Genomic DNA, 19530 nt, shown 5'->3' with positions numbered 1-19530 from the left:
CTACTGACTCCTGGAGAAATTCAAACTTGAATGTATAGTGGACTTTTTAACAATCCCAAATTCTCTCTGTATGTTTTGCTATAATGCACAAAGGCATTATTTATATGAGGTCAGAGGATAAGCCTGTAACTCTGAGGAAAATAGAACCCAGCTTCTCATACAATAATATATTACTATGTATTCTATTATAACTTTTTTGGTGATGCATTTCTATAGTGAGTTCCTATATTTTCAAGTTATCAAGTTATTTGCCACAATTCTCTGGTAGGAGCAATATAGATAAAAATGAAAGTCAACACAAAGTGATGCATGGCCAAATGTATACATGTGAAAATATTAATTGGGAAAATTACTTGGTTTCCTGATTTCTAATTTTTGTGCTTCTTCAGTTATACTTCATTCTAGCACACCTATATCAGACCTGTTTATTTTATGGGGTTTGAGTCACATATGCTTGCCAATTTGTGGTTGATCTTTTTCTTGCTTGACATAACCAAGATTGCTTTCATCTTATGCATGTTCATGATGTAATTGTATGAGCATATCTTAAGATCAGCATTTTACATTGCAGAATCATTAACTTAGCATATGGATTTTTCTTTGACCTTCTTTCTGTCTTTTGTTCTTTTGTCTATCTTTTGTGATGCTAATATGATGAACTAATATCTAATATTATCAGCACCACAAGGAAATGCCTAAAGTCTACAGGATATTATAGATCAGATAAACTTCTAGATTGAATATAAAGGGATTCAGGTTTTAGTTTCACAAAGCCTTAACTCTAGAAAGTTGGGAATTAGCTTTTATTGTTTTAACTCTGAAATGGGTGTAATTCCTATTTGCCCTTTAAAACAAAGATGTTGGTCTGGTCTGACATTAAGTTTTTGAGTATGGTTGAATTCGTTAGAAGAAATGCATGATGTTATAAGTTGGATGGTGATATGCTCAAAAAAGAAAACAAAACAAAAACAAATAAACCTCTGACATTAGCTTATAAATGTCATGTTATAGGAAATTTGAAAATATATTTGTATTAATGCAAAATAGTATATAAAGTATTATATTAAAGATATATATACTTGTATATAAATACTAATATATAAGGTATATATATTAAAGTGTATATGATACTTGTAGAAATAAAACGACTCAAAATCTAGCTCTAGAAATAAAAGTATTTATTTATATATAATCTGTTAGGAGGTATAAAAAATGTCATAAATATACCTTATTGTGTTGTATGGATGTATTTGAATACAAGATTTAAAAAATTTGTTTCTTTTGCATATATTAATAATAATATGAGAAAGCAAAAGCATACATGTGCTATTAATATGCATAATAAATTTAGACATAAAATGAATCTGAATATTATTGTGAACTTGGGTCATAGTATTATTTAATAGGAACTCAAATTAAGTTGATGCACCAATCATGGAGAAGTTTATTGCAGAAAACGGAATTTTCCAGGTTATCAAGGATATGAACTGGTACAATATATAGGAAGCATTATACAATGGCTTTCTTAATTTGTTTTGATTAATAAGTTCTATTTGTAATTAATCATTATGCAAGTGCTAAAATTATTTGCAAGAGAGGTCAGACTTAATGTTTCTTCTTTTTTTTTCCAGACTTAATATTTCTTGTTTTTATTGCATCTTGTTTATCATGCACTATAGTCCCTAAGGAGTAAAATAAGATTGTATACTATTTTTTTTCCTATGTGTATTATAAGATACGCAGTAATGGTGTATTGGCTAAATGAGAAATAATTTTTAGAAATGTAATTTTCAATTAGAAATTGAAATTTCTAATTTCAATTCTCTTTTTTTTTAAATTTAATTTGAGAGAGAGAGAAAATATGCGTATGTGTAAGCAAGGGAGGGGCAGAGAAAGAGAGAGGATCCAAAGCAGGCTCCTTGCTGTCTGGAGGGGCAGAGAAAGAGAGAGGATCCAAAGCAGGCTCCTTGCTGTCTGCCCAGAGCCCAAGGACAATATAGAAACCATTTCACAGTATTAGTGACATAAAATAGTGTCCTAGTTAAAATCGGAAAATTATATTGTCAATAACAACAACAACAAAGCCCTAAGTTCTAGAACATTTTAAAAAGGAAGCAGTGACTACTGAGAACCAACATGGGTTCCCTGGGAACAATCGGTAACTGGTAAGTAGATTTCTTTAAAACTAATAAAATTCCAGGTTGATAGATCAGGGAAAAACCATTTACTCTGAGTATCTGTATTTTGATAAGTTTCTCCTGACAGATAAATGAACAAGTTATTGGTTTATAATGAGCTAGGTTTTTTTCCTTTGATTGGATAATCTTGCCAAAGAAATATTGATTGACAGTGGTAAAGGATTCTCTCAGTGTGTCCTTGGCCATGTTCAATATTTGGATAAAAATATGGTGAGCAAACTTGCGACCATATTTGACATAAAAATAAGAGGATAGCTTTGTGTCATATCAGTCATACCAAGTAAGGCAGAAAGATAAGAAAATTCTGGTTTTTTGACAGAATTATAATTTAAAAATGGAAGAAAGCTTATAGGGAGGCAAATTATCACTCTCAATTTAAGAGAATATTGTTCATATGTATGTGTTTATACCATACTTTATCCCACTCAAAAAAAATAAGGAAAGGGGCGCCTGGGTGGCGCAGTCGGTTAAGCGCCCGACTTCAGCCAGGTCACCATCTCGCGGTCCGTGATTTCGAACTCCACGTCAGGCTCTGGGCTGATGGCTCGGAGCCTGGAGCCTATTTCCGATTCTGTGTCTCCCTCTCTCTCTGCCCCTCTCCCGTTCATGCTCTGTCTCTCTCTCTGTCCCAAAAATAAATAAACGTTGAAAAAAAAATTTAAAAAAAAAAATAAGGAAAGGATTTGGGCTAGTTTATAATTTAAATGGAACATAATTTAAATAAACAAATCAGGTTGAATTATGTTTTTTAAGTTTATTTATTTTGAGAGAGAGACAGAGACAGAGAGAGAGAGAAAGTGAGCAAGTGCAAGTGTGGTGGAGGGCCTTAGAGAGATGGAGAGAGAAAATCCCAAGTAGGGTCAGCATGCTCAGCACAGAGCCTGATGTGGGGGCTCAATCTCACAAATATGAGATCATGACCTGAGTCAAAATCAAGAGGTGGATTCTCAATTGACTGAGCTACCCAGGCATCCCCAGGTTGAATTCTTTTATAAATGATCATTCACATAGTTTTATGGCATGATGGAAATAACACAGCTTCTGAGCCAGGAGACCTAGCTCCAAGTATTGCCTCTAGCAACTTCTTGCTTTGTAAGCAAGAACAAATAAGAGACAATCACTTATCCCTGCTGGGCCTCAAGTCCTTTATTTCTAAAATGAAAATGATAATAATATCCTCTTATCTTAGATGGTTAACGTAAGAATCTAATAAGAAGGATCTGTTATATGTGTATGTGTGTGTGTGTGTGTGTGTGTGTGTGTGTGTGTGTACTCATTTGCTGTTCTACCAAATGGAATAGATTTCCTTGTAAAGAAGTAAATTTTTAGTCATCTTTGTATTTAAGCAGAGGCCTGCTAACCAAAATTAAAAATGTCATTTAAAAAGGACCATGAAACGAAAACCTTTATGTAGTAGAAGGTTGAAATGGATGATTTTTCATGTACTACCACAGAATGTTCTATCATTCTGTGATATTCTGTATATGGAATTTATTTTTTGTGTGTGTTTTTTATTGGCATCCAATATCACTTTGAGTGCTTATGAAGAATTTCATTCAGAAATATATTCTCTAATAAATTTTCAGTGGGTTTTAATATTCATACCTTTACAACTTTCTACCCACTGGAGAATTTGCTAGTATGTTAAGAGAGAGGGACTATGTTTCTTTAAAATGTAAGATTTATTTAGTTCTTTCATTTTTCTTTGCAGATCAATATTAAGACATATCTGGTCTCAGAAAGATACTTTTATATTCATTTAGCTTAATCAAAATAGATAAGATTGATCAGGTTAAATGGGGCCTCATTTCTTACATTGTTCAACATGGCTCAAACTGTTAAATCATTTAGTCCCCCAAAGGTTAAAAAATGATACTATCTCCCAATACATACTTCCTCTTGGCTCTCTTTCTACCCTGAGGACTTAGGTATCCTAGGCCTTGAACCACTCCAGTCCTGGGTCCGAGTCCTGAGAGGACTAAGTCACATCCCCAGCTATTTGCTCCAAGAACCCTCTCTCTGCTGACTCATGCAGCATCATCAAAGATCATTTCAGGAAAATGGGAGTGGGTAGCAGTGTCCATGGACTTTATTTGCCTTTGGGTAAATCTGCTATTCTTGAATTGAGGAGTGCTTTGTTTGTATCACTCCCTTACTTTTCATTTCAGCTACTTTCCCCAGAAATAATTAAGCAAGAACTTTTGAATGTCTGATATCCTGTTCCTAAATTCAGATAGCCTCTGCTGCCACTAAATTTGAGGTCAAATAACAAATGCCATACATCAGTATATATAGGTAAATCATATTTCCAACTGTTGCTGAACTAGTCTCTTTCACCAAATTCAGCTTTTTTGTTTTTTGTATGCATATTTTCTTTTTTTTTCTTTTTGTAAAAAGACTTTAATTTACCTAAAAGTTCAAGTGTTACAATTTGTAAATAGCAATTATCAGAGTAGTAAACCAGTTTCTTTCCTGTTGAGTTAACAGGTTCTTAGCCAATTACCTCATCATTGCCTTGCTGTGTTCATAGTAAAAGAAGCACTGATGCATAGTTTTACCTGTGGAATCGGGTGACTTTTAAATACATAATGTAGCATTTTGGGTAATAATTTTGAAAGTGCTCAGAAAATTTGAGCAAACAAAAGTAAGGATTTGAAGGGAGAAATGAAAAGACAGAGATAGGTTAAGTCCAAGCAGATTAGGAAATGATCAGATGACAGTAAAACACACTTAACCCCATTCCAAAGTGGGTTATCTGTATGTAAAGCTGAAAACATTCCCATGGATGTCAGTTTCCCAATGGAAAATCTGTGGATGCTAAAATAAAAATAGAACTTGTTAAAAGATAATGACAAGGAATCCTAAGAATTATCTAACAAAGTCCTAAATATGTCAGAGTTGATTTCTTGTGGATAATGTCTCAGTTTCATTCAATGTTAGTCCCAAAAGAAAAGGTTTAGGCAATCAGGTCCCAAGCCCTAGTGTCTTGGGCAACTACAGAATTATTGCAAAATTTCGAAACATCTGTACATACCTTAAGTATTATCTGTATACATTATATATCTCACATGTAAATGAATTACTGTTTTTCAAACCTAGACCAGGGATGGATAGATCCAATTAAAATATTGGTTGGAAATGTAAATGAGAAGACTGGCAGGATGATAGAGAAAGAGGGAGATTCCCAAGTAAATAAGGGAAAGCATTATTGGAAGTACAAATATGGGGAAGATAGGAAACAAATACAAAATGATATATGGAATTAAAGAGATTTTGAAACTAAGATTAATTTGGGTAGTTAATCGAGTTTGAGGGGCCAGTAAGTATTCAGGTACAATTACCCATTGAAAAGTGAATCTGAGGACTCTGGTATTCAGAAAAAGAACTGCATCAGTGCGAATCATCAAATGTTTTCTTATTAGTAGATAGTTTTAACTATAGTTTAGATGAAATTGCTAAGGGAAAGAGTGTAGCCTGGGTAGTTAGTATGCATAACCGGGGCTGGACATTCTATGGGGATTAAGTAAAAATCCAATAGAAGTAGATTCACGGTGAAGCTTAAGATTTGGGGCTCTTCAGTTGCATGAGCCAGCTATTCCAAAGATTTGTCTCTAATTTTTAATTTACCATTTTGTATTTTTTAAAGGAAATAATCTATACTGTATAAATATCAGGCTCTTAAAAAATCTGGTTCCATACTTGTTCTAGTCCCTCAAGGAACTTGTATAAATGAAAAATTAAGTAACAATGAAAGCAATATATTGTTGATGGTGGTTCAGATGACTTTTCAAAAATTGCTGTGGGTTGATATGTTACTATGGACATTTTTTAATGAAAGGCTGAGTCCTAAGGGTTGTGGTGAAACTTGAATGAGGATAGAGAGAAAAAGTAGAAAGAGGCATTTCAGTAAAGAAGTGAGGGAATAATACATAGAGTAACCCAATTTCAGGTTGTGTGCTACCAGAAAAACACCAAGAGGTCTTTGTTTCAAACTTCTTGGCACACTTCTTTACCTTGAGGTAGATTAGTAATTATAATTATATCTCACCATACTTTAGACTACTTTGGCTCATTATTCTTTACCATGGAATACAGCCTCACTCTGATGTTGACGGTTCTATGTTGCTTCAAAGTTAGGAAATATGGTGATGATGACTCTAGGGTCCAGGATAAAGAGCAAGACACAGGGCAGTCACAGCAGATATACAGTTCCATTTCAGACTTGATTTCTCAATTGTGCTATGGTGCTGTTATAGTTTGTATTATTGGTATTATTGTTATTATTTATTATTTTGCCTTTATTTTTCTTTATACTTAGTAATTTTGATGAGCTGTCACTAAATAATGGAACTTCTTTATTCCCACTGCTATCACTATATTCCAAACCCTTATCAGTGCATGACTGACTTCAGTCTTTACATGTATTGAGTACTTATGTTATGCTAGGCACTGGGCGAGTATCGGCAATGAGCAGTGAGTAATATGGAGATTGTAGTCTAAATTTCTAGGTTCTTCTGCAAATGCAGCTTTTCATTAATTCCTTTCCTTGCTTAATCAGCTATAATTGGCCTCCAGTCTCTGTGTCTCCCTCTCTCTCTGACCCTCCCCCGTTCATGCTCTCTCGCTCTCTGTCTCAAAAATAAATAAACGTTAAAAAAAAAATTTAATTGGCCTCCAGTCTGTGTCCCATCAGACTCAATTTCTAAGCATCATCAGTTCTTTTTTTCAAAAATTTTTAAATGTTTATTTATTTTTGAGAGAGAGAGAGAGAGAGAGAGAGAGACAGAGAGAGAGAGAGAGCACAAGCAGGGGAGGGCAGAGGGAGAGGGAGATGCAGAATCTGAAGCAGGCTCCAGGCTCTGAGCTGTTAGCACAAGGCCTGACACAGGACTGTAACTTGTGAACCGAGATATCATGACCTGAGCCAAAGTTGGACATTCAACTGAATGAGCCATCCTGGCACCCCATAAGCGCCATGAGTTCTTAACGTGTCACTCTGTAATATCCATCTTCTCTTCTTGTCAGGAATGTTTCTTGATAGCCCATGTCCACAGTTCCCTTTTTAAAATATTAATGTTTTGGTGTGCCTGGGTAGCTCATTCAGCTCAGATCATGATCTCACAGTTTGTGAATTCCAGCCCTACATTGGGCTGTCTGCTGTCAGCACAGAGCCTGCTTTGGATCCTCTGTCCTCCTCTTTCCCTGCCCCTCCACTCTCTCTTTCTCTCACTGTCCCTCTCAAAAATAAGTAAAATTAACAATAGATAGATAGATAGATAGATAGATAGATAGATATTAAAGTTTTATCTTTCTTCAGGATGTATGGTTCATTCTCCCTCCCTCCATTTACCTAAATTCTAATCACCTGAAGCCCTCCCTCTTATAAGAAGTCATTAATTATACCATCCTCAATTTATTATTTTTCCTTATTTATTTTTTGCTTGTTTACTATTATGTTTTGGGTGTGGAGACTTTTAGGAAATACCAAAAAATTTAGTGCTTCAGTGTTTGCTAATATTTTCATGTATTTTAGCTTTGTATCCTCAACTAGAGGATAGAATGTATTTTATCTTTGTATCCTCAACTAGAATGCAAGCTCCCTAAATTATAGAATGAAGGAAGGTTGGAGACCACACACATACCTTGGTCTGGGTAACCTCTCCATCAGTGCTAGTATTGATATTCAAATATATCATATTATGCTGCATTTTAAAGAGGAAATAAAACTCTAGGGGAAATAAATGAGTTTCCTATGATCAAACAATTAGTTACTAGCAGAAAATAGTCTAGATCACGACTGTTTCCATGACACCTTGTTTTCTGTGTCCCACATATTGCTTGGAACACAGCTGGATAAATAACAGGTACTCAATAATTTCTTTCAATGGTAGGCACAGAGCAAAGTGAGTTTATTGCTCTGTTCCATTTTATGGATCATATATGGCTATATATGATCCGAATGATAATAGGACATTGATTTTTCCTTTATCAGAATATGGGGTGATGAAATCTTTTGGGCTAGTGAAAATACCAAAGATGAATAATTCTTTTGAAATTATTTTCTTGCTGATTTTGTGTGTTAATCACATTCCCATAGTGGATGACGTGGCAAAAGCTTTATGACTTAGACATCTAGTGTTGCCACCAGATATAAATGCCTACCCCAGTAGGCAATTTATTTGGCTTGGCAAACTTCACTCTTTTTTTTTTCAGTAGTGAATTTGGCTTCTTGGGGATGGCATTTTTAAGAGTAATGCAAATACCTACTTTCCTATCAATAAAGCCGTGATTTACAGTATTTAATCTAGTTGAAGGGTAAGAAAAATGGAATTCTGCATAGAGGAGAAATGAAATTATAATAAAATGGCACACTCCCCAAAGTTTTCTTAATATGTAGAGTATTAACCTGGCACCCAGCCTTATTTGCTGCATACAGAGCTCCATCAAGCAGAAGAATGGAAAAGCTGGCTTTCCAAGACTCCTATTAAAGCATTTGACTTAGTAGGTTTTGTAGATTTTATTGGGTAAATAGCATGATATTTAATCCACAATATCTCCTCTGTCATCTTGTGTAAGACTAAGTCTTTACGTAAAACCTAGAGATATTCCTTATAGTTTCTTCCCTGTAGTAATGAGTTCCACCTTTTATGCATATACTGCTATACTCTGCATCATCCTATGACCCTCACTTGATTATAAACATTCAGATTTCATTAGTAAGAGCTTTCTCTGATTCCTCCTCCCCTCCCCCACCATTGTCCTTTGGAGAAGGTAGGGCTATGGAGAATTAGTAATGTTTTGTCACTAGCTTAGAAATGCTGCAATGAAATTTAAATCTTTCCCCAATGAACTATAAACTTCTCTCTCCTGCTCAGCCTCAAAACTTGAGTGTGATTTAATGTTTATTCAGCACCAACAATATACAGGCACTTCAAAAAAGCATTCTGTTTATCTAGCACTCTAAAGTTCTAAAGACATGTCACATACTTAGCCTAATTAGTGCTCATCAGACCCTAGTGAAGGAGGAAAGGAGGACATGCACATTATCCCCACCACATACACTGGAAATAAAGCTAAGACTTTTTAACAAGATAATTGAAGTCAGTGGCCACGGGACACAAATGGAACACAGCTCCCTGGTTCATTCTGAACTAACCAATAAATTATATCATTTATTTTTCTGCACTCTCCCTTTTTAAATCATCTATTTCTACCACCTGTTTTAGATTCTAGTTCATTCTTGTCTTAAATCTGTATGAAAAATGGATATTTTTTTATCTTGCTATATTCTTCTTCCCTTTGTGCAGTGTTATCAGTCTAGTCCCTTTTCCCTTTTTTCTTTCACTTATGATTGCATTTAAACTCATTATTGTGGGAGACATCACCAGAGGGATAGATGGTGAAGACATTAAGATGTTCTCTCTCTGTCCCCCCTCTCTCTCCTCTTGTTCCTGGTGCTGTGTTCAGTGCAGGCTCTCTGTTCTCACTGAGGCTGCCGTTTCTTTGCTGAATCACTGCTTTGTATTCAGCCAGGGACCATGGGGTATTCCCAGTGTATTTATTTTCTGTTCCTGAGCTGAATGCTGGGTGCTTCTTTGTCCTGATGCCTTCTGGAAAGGAGTTTAGGAGGGGGGGATGGAGAGGGAAAAGGAGGAGGAGGGGTGGGAATGCCAATAAAGCTTTCTCTATCCCCTAGAGGAATGTGTGCAAACGTCTTTAACATTGCTTCACTCAATGTTCTCCTCTCTGCTGCCCTTGCTCTTAATTGGATCTAGACCCTGGAGAAAATCACTTTGTTAATGGGATGGTTAAAGAAAAAGAGAGGTGGAAGTTGGCTGTGCTCAGTTCTGGCAACTTGTCTTCTTTGGGAATTAAAGTCTCAGATGCCTAATCTGGGGAAGGGGTTCTGCTTTCTTGATCATGAGGAAATGCCATTTCCCATCTGTTGCATTTTTCCCCTCTCAAAATGGAAGATTATTTTCTGAATCTCCTAAAAATACATACAACTAATCTGCTTAGAAAATATGAATCACTCAGCCATTTATCTATCTATATATCCATCTATCTATTCATCCATCCTTTTGACAAATGACTGCTAACCATATTTTTGTTCCTGCTATTGTTCTAAGTTGTAAGAATCAATGGTAAATGAGAGAAATAAAGTTCCTTCCCACATGGGGCTTACATTCAAAGTGAGAAAGACAATAAACAAAATTCCAATACTTGCATAACAGTAATAGCGTGTGGTAGTGCTGCAATTGGAAGTTAGCAGTATATAATAATAGACCCTATGAAGGGGGTACGTGGGTAAAGTTTCCAGGTATAGCCCCTCTGAAGAGGTGATACTAAAGCTGAGACATAACAGTGCTTTTGTAAGCTTATCAGCACTGTTTATTTACTTTTAGCAGTCTTTTTTAATTTTTTTTAAATGTTTATTTATTTTTGAGAGAGACAGAGAGACAGAGAGAGGGGAGGGGCAGAGAGAGGAAGACACAGAATCCAAAGCAGGCTCTGAGGTCAGAGCTGTCAGCCCAGAGCCTGATGCAGGGCTCGAACTCACTGAGTGTCAGACCTGGGCCCAAGTTGGATGCTCAGGGGCACTGAGCCACCCAGGTGCCCCTATTTACTTTTAGTAGTTTTAATGAGGTATAACGTATATCATAAAATTTACCTATGTAAATTTTTCAGTTCAATGATTATTACTAAATGTACAGAGTTGTGCTACTATTACCACAATCTAGTCTGAGATTTTTATCATCCCCAAATGATTCCTTAAGCCCATTTTAGTCAATCCTCATTCCTACCCAAACACTGGTGTCTCACCAATCTGTTTTTCTGTCTCTATATATTTGCTATAAATGGAATTATACAATATGTGGCATTTTACATCTAGCTTCTTTCATTTAACATAATGTTTTTGAAGGTTCATCCACATTGTAGCATGCAAGTGTAGGTTTTTCTTTTTATATGACAGAATAATATTCCATTATATGGATATACCAAATTATGTTTAATCATTCATCAGTTGATGGACACTTTGGTGCTTTTATGGACAATGTTGCTATGAACATTTGTGACATTTGTGAACCATTCTTTATGTTAGCATACATTTTCATTTATCTTCTGTTTTCTATCTAGGGTTGCAATTTGCTAGATTGTATAGAAAATTTATATTTAACTTTTAAGAAATCACCACACTCTTTTTCAATGTAGCTATACCATTTTACATTCTCACTAGCAATGTATGATAATTTGTTTCTCTACATTCTTGCCAACTTTTACTGATGCTTTCCTTTTGGTATAGCCATTTGCATAGATGTGTAGTGGTATTATACTGTCATCTCAATTTGTACTGACATAATACCTTATGTTGAATATCTTTTCGAGTGCCTATTAGTCATTTGCATATTTTTTAATAGTATGTTATTCATAGATTTTGCCCGTTTTTATTTGGTGTGTTCATCATATTTAATAGGAAGAATTTTTAAATATATTATGTATATAGTTCCTTTATCATATAAATTTACAAATATTCTCTTAGAGTCAATGGCTCATCTTTTCATTTTAAAGTATAAAAATTTTAATTTTCATAAGGCCAATTTATTAACTTTTTTTCTAATTAATTGTGGTTTTGGTATCAGATCTAAGAACTTTTTGCCTAGCCCAAAGTTACAAAGATTCATTCTAAATATATATATATCTTACATTTTAGTATCTGAGTCACTTTTCATTCATTTCTGTGTATAGAGTGAGGTAAATTCTAAATTCATGTTCTTTCAATCTGCATATCCAGTTGACTCAGAACCATTTGTTGAAAAGACTATCCTATCCCTATAGAATTGATTTGGTACCTTTGTCAATACATTTATTTTTTTTAATTGCTCAATTTCAGAAGAGAATAGTGACCCATGAAGCTGAAATCTGTTATTTTGTCTTTAGATCAGTCATTGCCATAGGATGCCTGAAATTTGTAGTATCCAATCTGTATTACTGCCTACTTTTCTAAAAGATATAGAAGGTAAGTACCTTCTCTGACATTAAGTACCTACTCTATTTGGCACAGTGAGATATGAGCCTTTTTTTCTCTCAAAAAATTTTTATATAGATGCTTTAGCATACATAATAAAAGTAGGTACAGTATCACTTTTAAATGTGATAAAGAGCAAAATGAAGCAATTAGAATTTTTAACTCAAAAGAAGCTGACTTATGAGAATCATTTTAATGAAAGATACTATGATAAATATGTTACTGGTTTGGCTGTGTATCCAGAATGGTTGGCTCTACATTTCTAAAAGGCCAGTACAAGTAGGTGAATACTAAGAATTATATCCATCTCCATGTGAAACAATAATCAAGTTATCCTACCTTTTCTGGTCCACAGTGTCTATTTTGCCTTTATGTTGTTTGTGTACATCCTGTTAATTTACACACTTGTATTTCTACCACTGTGCCTTGCTCCTATTGATACATGTTTTGGGTTGTTTAAAGATGAATGTTGTATTCTCAAATAATTATCTACGAGATCTTACTTGTCTTCATGCTCTGAAACTTGCCCCACTTTCCCCCACTTTACTCTTCTGTTTTTTCTAGGACCATTGTCTCAATTTAAACCCCAGAACACCAGTTTTCTAGAAAAGAAATTTAAATGATCCTAAAACCAGCTTTATATAAAATCTCATTAAACCATTCCCCAAAATTTCCAGAAACAAAGGATATGATGTAATTACTATACATTGCAAATAAAAGCAGTACCATTTATTGAATAAGAATTTAGGGAAATTAAAAAGAAAGGAATTACTTGTAATGAGCATGGTTAAGGAAAACTTTAATGATATATGGCAATTGAAGATCCTTGAAGGATAGTAAGAATAAGTTTGTACAGGTGTGGGAAGGATAGAAAAGTAGACAACTCCACACAGTATAATTTTATTTGTTTACTCTCACCTATCCATCCATTCATTATCAGGTATAATGCTAGAGAATAGAAAACATAGGTTGCTTTGGAGAATATTTGAATCATCTACATAGAGTGGGAGAGAAGAGGAAACAATCTAGAAATATGACATCAATATTGACTATTTAACATTTGAGTAAGAGTTAATCCATAATGGTTAGAAGGAAGAAGAACAGATGTTTTAGGATGAGGAAATAGCATGTGCAAAGGAAGAGGCACTTAAAGGTGTATAGAGAATTCAGGAAACTGAGAGTGCACTGTTATATTTGAAGCATAGAATGTATGTGAACATGAGCATTTGAGGTACAACTAGAGAAGCACAAGGTGATTTAGGAAAATGGTGAATCTTTGCTGGGCAAGTATGAGGATTACAAAGAGGATCAAAGTAGATATACCTGGAAATGTAGAGTGAATCAGTTATGAGTGACCTTGTATATCAGGTTTAGGTGTCTGAATTTAGTTTTTAAATTTTTATGTATTGTATTTACTTTTTGGAAAGGGAACATAATTTGGTAACTTACATTGCAATAGTTGTGGCCTATGAGATAGTTTGAAGGTGAGAAATGTTTGGCAACAATGGCATAATCTAGAAGCTAGCCAACTAATATAAATGACTAAATCTCAGGAGTGAGATCAGTGCTGAAGATTGGATGGGGAAGTTTTACAGTGTAGTGGAAAAAAGAGTAGTACTGTAAAATAAACATAAATGGCATAAAAATGCATTCACTGTAGTTGTATAGGAAAATGACCGAGTGAAAGTCCAGGTACTAGTGAGAGGGAGCGAGAAAGAATAAACACATATTTATGAAACAAGTGCCCTAAAGATGGCACAACTTTTGAAGATTACATCATGATATATCAAGGGAGCTTAGGTTATTAGAGTAACTGTGATTAGACTCAAACCTGTCACTTCTGTCTCCCTAGGAGGTAATTTTTTTCCTTTCCAAATGTACAGAATTGCCATGGATCCTTGCTGTGTCCTCTCCAGCAGGAAATCCATAAGGTCTACGAGACTTGGGTCCTGGTCCTTAGAGACAAAGAGTAAAGCTTTTTTTTTTTTTTTTCCTACTAATGGAATCTCAAAGAAGTACAAAAGAGTTATGTTGTCTTGTTGTCATCATTTGTCATAATCAGGACTGACAAGTGAAACAAAGAATCTCATTCCCTCAAAGCAACAGGGAACTAAGCCAATGATTAAACAAAACACCCACACCCACACACACACACACACACACACACACACACACACACACCCCTCACTAAAAAAAAAAAAAAAAAAAAAAAAAAAAAAAAAAATACCAGGGCATAAGCCAAACTCTCTTTCCCTTCCTTCCTCATCCCCTTGTCCTATGTCTGATTTGTTTTCCTGTCAGCATTTTCTCCAGAGATCGATTCCTCTTCAGCTAGTCCCAGTGATTTTTAAGCAAAGAGAGAAGCTTACTCTTTGCAGGTGAGAGATAATCAAATTGAATATTACATAGCCCCTGAAGTGCAGGCAGCTGATAACAAGAGCCAAACTCAATATCCTGACAGATGTTGTCTTGGATTGATTAATCTCTGTTTCACTTCAGTGTAACCATCCTCCAGCATGGACAGCACAGCCCTTTGGCCCCATCCCAAATAGGTTTTGCATCCTGGGGCTGGCTCAAAGAAACAACCCTGTTAAGAGTGCAATAGAATCCTTTCCTTTTAAGGAGGAGGAAATTAAACCCCAGCTTGCCTACCTCTTTTTTCAAATCCACTATTGTGGAAGGCCAGATTCTGGGCTTACTTAATGGTCCTCACAATAGAGGAATAAAGATCTCTTTCCTCTGAGTTTTTAGCTGAGCCAAAAAAAGAAGAAGAAGAAAAAAAATTGTTACTTCTTGAACTTGAAGAATTGAGGGATGCACATTTTTGTGGTGGGGGAAAAATGAGAGATTAGAACAAATAGGAGTAAAAAAGTCAAAGAAAGCAAACAATTATAAGACTGCTTCGAAATGTGAGAGAGGAAAAAAGAGATTCATCCATTCTTTCTATTCTTGCTTTATTCTTTCCCTTCCATTTGCCTTTTCCCTTCCCACTATTGCTTTTCTTTCCTGACTGCCTCTTCCTTTCTTCTAATCTCTTTGATTTTGTTTAACAATAGGCATTATTTATTATTAAGATACTCTCTAAATGCTGAGATCACAAAAAACGACACAAAAAAAGTCTCTGTCATGGTGGAGATGCCTTCAACTTAGCCAAGGAGCAGGAGGTAGATATATCACAAAACAGCAACGCGAGAAATCCATAACAGAGTACCATGTGCTGTGCGAGCAAGAGAAGATTGAGGAAGGCTTCATGTAAGAGAGCAGATTTGTCCTGGGTCTTGAAAGATGAGTAGATATTCATTAAAAGGATAAGGAGAGGAGCATTTCAAAGAGAAGTCGGCATGTGCAGAAAGAACGCGATGTGTTTAAGGTAGTGTGTGAACTATGTACCAGCTCGACTAAATAGCAGACTCATAGTAAGCACATATTCCACCTTGAAAGTTGCAGCAGATTACCACCACCTGCTTGATACAGTAACTTAACTTCATTGTTTTCTTATCCCCATTTTGCTTCTGTACCTCATTGTCCTTCCAAATATAGTACCTTAAATTTGTAAGGTAGTGTTTAATACCTCCAGCTCTAATCCTGGTGTTTAAAGCCCTCTATTTAGCAGTTGTATGTCAATAAAAATGCCCCTTTTCCAGGCCTGGTACAAAACACATGTTGGCCCCTACCAGGGAGGCACTCTGCATGTTTTGGAGAGTGAACAGTTAGGTGGCTTGAGACCCCAAGGAATGGAGGAAAGCGAGTATGGAAAAGTAGTGAAAGTATCCCAGGATGGATCTTGAGAAGGAGATGGATGATCTCAGAAATATGCTGGGTAGAAAGTCCTAGAAGTAGAGAAGATAAATAGAAAAACCAAGAATATGAGTTCCTTGAGACTTGTTCTGTCCAGGTTCATGGCCCCAGTATTGATACACTTCCTGTCACATAGAAGTTCTCAATTAATGAATCATTTATTTCAATAATGCTGACTAAAGACAAGTGGCCCAGAACCACTTCCCACTCCACCTTGGTTTTACAGAATGAAGTAATGTTTTATTCTGTGGAAATAAAACCCATGTGAATGATAACTCTGCTTCCTTGAATTTATGTATGATTTCTATGCTTAGAATTGCAAGAATATACAGTGAAGCCTTTATGAATGTCATCGCTTTAAGGAAAGTGTTTGAATTGGAATAAACATTTTACTTTAAAATTTACAAAATTTACAGAATACTTTGCCCTATTCCTTTCATTCCCATCCCCCTCTAGACCTCTTGTCTTTCCCCTTGTGGCTGCTTCTCACTCCATCCTTTGCCCAAAGCCCTGTTGACATATTATAGAGCTTTCATTTGCATTCTCTGTCAGGGCCTATGTTAATTTGACATCAGTGGCATTACAATGCACAGGGTAAAGCATTATTATTATTTATTATGATGCCTTGAGCTTACACTTTACCTGTGGGAAGTTTCAAATGCCTGCATCATTCCAGTATGCAGTAATCATCTATACACATAATTTGAGGGCATGTCAGCTCTCTCTCCTATATAGAAGAAGAAAATCAAGAGAATCTAGGTAACTCTTCTTGCCAGAGCTCCAGAAAACAGTCCCCTACCCTGATCATTTTGTTAACGAATATTGAAAAGCACCAAGGAACCTGTTTCTTGGTTTCAAGCTCATTGACCTACCTATATTTACTATAGCAGATTTAACTCCATCCTCTCACCTTTGTCATGCTGGGTTGTTATACTGTAGCCTACCTTCAGCAATATCGTGAGGCAGGAAATGTTTGTCTTTATTTTGCCAAGTAGGTGTTTCTTGGACACATCTCTTTATAAACTTTAACTCCTATAATTTATGATATTAGTTGACCTCATAAGACCTCAAATCACCTCTATGAGCCTCATAATAATAACTAGTGTCACATAAATATAAATCTGGCATTAAATAGAGAGAGACTTTAGAAAGCAAGATTATCCCAATAGGGTGTCACTGTGAACTCAGAAATTTTCAAGTGTCTCAAAATCAAACAGAAAAAAAGTTTTCTTTGATAGGGTAAAGGAGTGGTAAGCAGAGATAAGCAGAATCTCGGAGGGCAAGTTAGACAATCAAGGGGGAATGACCCCTGGGATCTGGTAGGAAAATATTTCTCTGTGGTCAGCTGATTCCAAGGAGAAACTGATAAGGGGGCACAGTCTACTTTTTTACTGTTTGCTCAGGCTTGGAGGCAAGCACAATTCAGGGGCCTGTAGGAAAGATAGAAGCTTGACTAACGTTTGGTCAGTAAAAAGACAAAACAGGTTTAAAAAAATGGGTCATTATGAACTGTGAAAACTTGATCACTGCTACTCAAGATGTTTGTTGAAATTAAATAGCAGTGCATATGTGAAGAGTTAAGCATGATGATTACAGCAGACCACAGAGTAGAACTCAAAGAACTTGCTGAAGTTATGTGAGCCAATAAAGATGACATCCAACAATAATAGTTTGATTCTTCCCTGACTCTAATTTCTTCTAGCACTTGAAGGCACACTAAAGAGTCCACTCAGTCTTTCTTATGTATTAGATACTTTTTAGCTGAAATATAATTCCCACTGTGGTGAGAAGAACCCATGGTTAGATGATTGCTCTGTCTGCTTCAAATTGCTGAGATGTAAGATTGGTGAGGTCAGCCCTATATTAATACATGTCTAATGAATGAATGAGTCAATGAATGAATGAACTAACTTGAACGCACAGGGAAGGCAGCATTGTGTCATGCTGAAGGAATTGTACAGTAAACACAGAGGATGGATGCATTATTGAAATCCACTGTACTCTAGGATGGAACTTTTTGGGAAATGTGCTACCAAAAAATAGGGCGTATTTTAGGGAAAAATAAAGATTCTACTGGCATTGTTTTCTGTAGTGAATACTTTGCCATTTCTGCTTCATAGTGTACATTGAACAGTGATAACATTCCCTAGATCAGCTATAAAATTTACCCTCCAAAATCATAGATTCCCTAAAATGAAAATTGGTATGATCTGATACTGTAAAACAGCCAGTTAGTTTAAAATGAAGTAGGAGTGGGGCGCCTGGGTGGCGCAGTCGGTTAAGCGTCCGGCTTCAGCCAGGTCACGATCTCGCGGTCCGTGAGTTCGAGCCCCGCGTCTGGCTCTGGGCTGATGGCTCGGAGCCTGGAGCCTGTTTCCGATTCTGTGTCTCCCTCTCTCTCTGCCCCTCCCCCGTTCATGCTCTGTTTTTTCTCTGTCCCAAAAATAAAAATAAAAACGTTGAAAAAAATTTAAAAAAAAATAAAATGAAGGAGGAGAATAATGTCACCAAGATGGTACATAGTTTGTTCCTGACTTCACTTCTAATCATAGCAAGAAGAACTAACAACTATTTAAGAGCAAGACATCTCTGAGAGAATCCTATAATATGGGGGTGAGGCTGAAGCATCCCCCGCCCCTGTCTGCACCACAGAGAGAAAAACAATGCATTAGAAGAATAAGAGAAGAGACTATGCATTGACTGCATTGACCCTTCCCCAAGCCAGCATAGCACCATGCAGAAAGATCTTCTCTGAATCTCGGGTCCTTCTACAGGATAAAAGAATCCAGGAGGGACAGCCATCTGCCCCCCAGCATTGTGGGTTGCTTTGTGGGAGCCCCTAATCTGACCTCATACCACAAGGGTTTAAGTGGAAACTGTGAAGCTGAACCACTGGAACTCTGACTAGGATGGAGAAAGGGGAGGACTTACAATAATCAGCACACATATCCTGGAAGACCAAGTTCATACTTGTAGTGCCTAAGTATTAATTCCAACCAGCAACTTTTCCATCTGTAGAACCAAGTAGAGGGCTTACTTTGGCCAGAGAACTCAGTGGGGTGCAGATCTACCTGATTCAAATTTTCAAATGAGAAGTTTTATGGGCCACAGGGTCTGTTTGTCCATGCCCAATCAAGGAGCTAAATCACTGCCCGACTCACTGTTGAGAACATCTTCTGGCCCCATTGGACCAGAAGGGCTGGCAAAAACTCCCAGTGCAGTGTGGCCCAGTGACACTTGAACCAAGAGGCAGGTAGACAGAGGTGATTGCCCCCATAGCAAAGCCACTTCAGGGTGGGTAGAGTCCCTGTTCTATAAGCTGGGAGAATTAAGTCATAGCCAAGGATGAGAGTAGCTCCTGACCTACCAACCAGAGAGCCTGTTTGGGAAATTGAGATTAGCCTGAAGTGACCCCTCTCTCATCTTCCCAGGCAAGGGAGCTGAGACCAACTTGCCCACTCTGGAGAGTGTCTTCTGGCTCCATCTGACCAGGAGGGCTAGAGAGAA

General features: G+C 36.4%; 1 protein-coding gene and 1 long non-coding RNA gene across 6 annotated transcripts in view; both read left to right on the top strand.

The window, feature by feature from the left end:
- The window catches only part of LSAMP (limbic system associated membrane protein), a 648009-nt gene that overhangs the window by 11367 nt on the left and 617112 nt on the right, over positions 1-19530 (top strand). The gene's annotated exons all lie outside the window — the stretch shown is intronic.
- On the top strand, positions 4394-18364 carry LOC121036267 (uncharacterized). Its single transcript, XR_005793296.1, has 3 exons — positions 4394-4405; positions 14021-14025; positions 18251-18364. It is a non-coding gene; the product is annotated as an uncharacterized LOC121036267 (long non-coding RNA).

Source organism: Herpailurus yagouaroundi, unplaced genomic scaffold (genome assembly GCF_014898765.1).
Source record: "Herpailurus yagouaroundi ecotype Mexico unplaced genomic scaffold, PumYag 162, whole genome shotgun sequence".
Taxonomy (NCBI): Eukaryota; Metazoa; Chordata; class Mammalia; order Carnivora; family Felidae; genus Herpailurus; species Herpailurus yagouaroundi.
The sequence above is the reverse complement of the archived record's forward strand: the minus strand, read 5'-3'. Positions and strand labels throughout refer to the sequence as shown.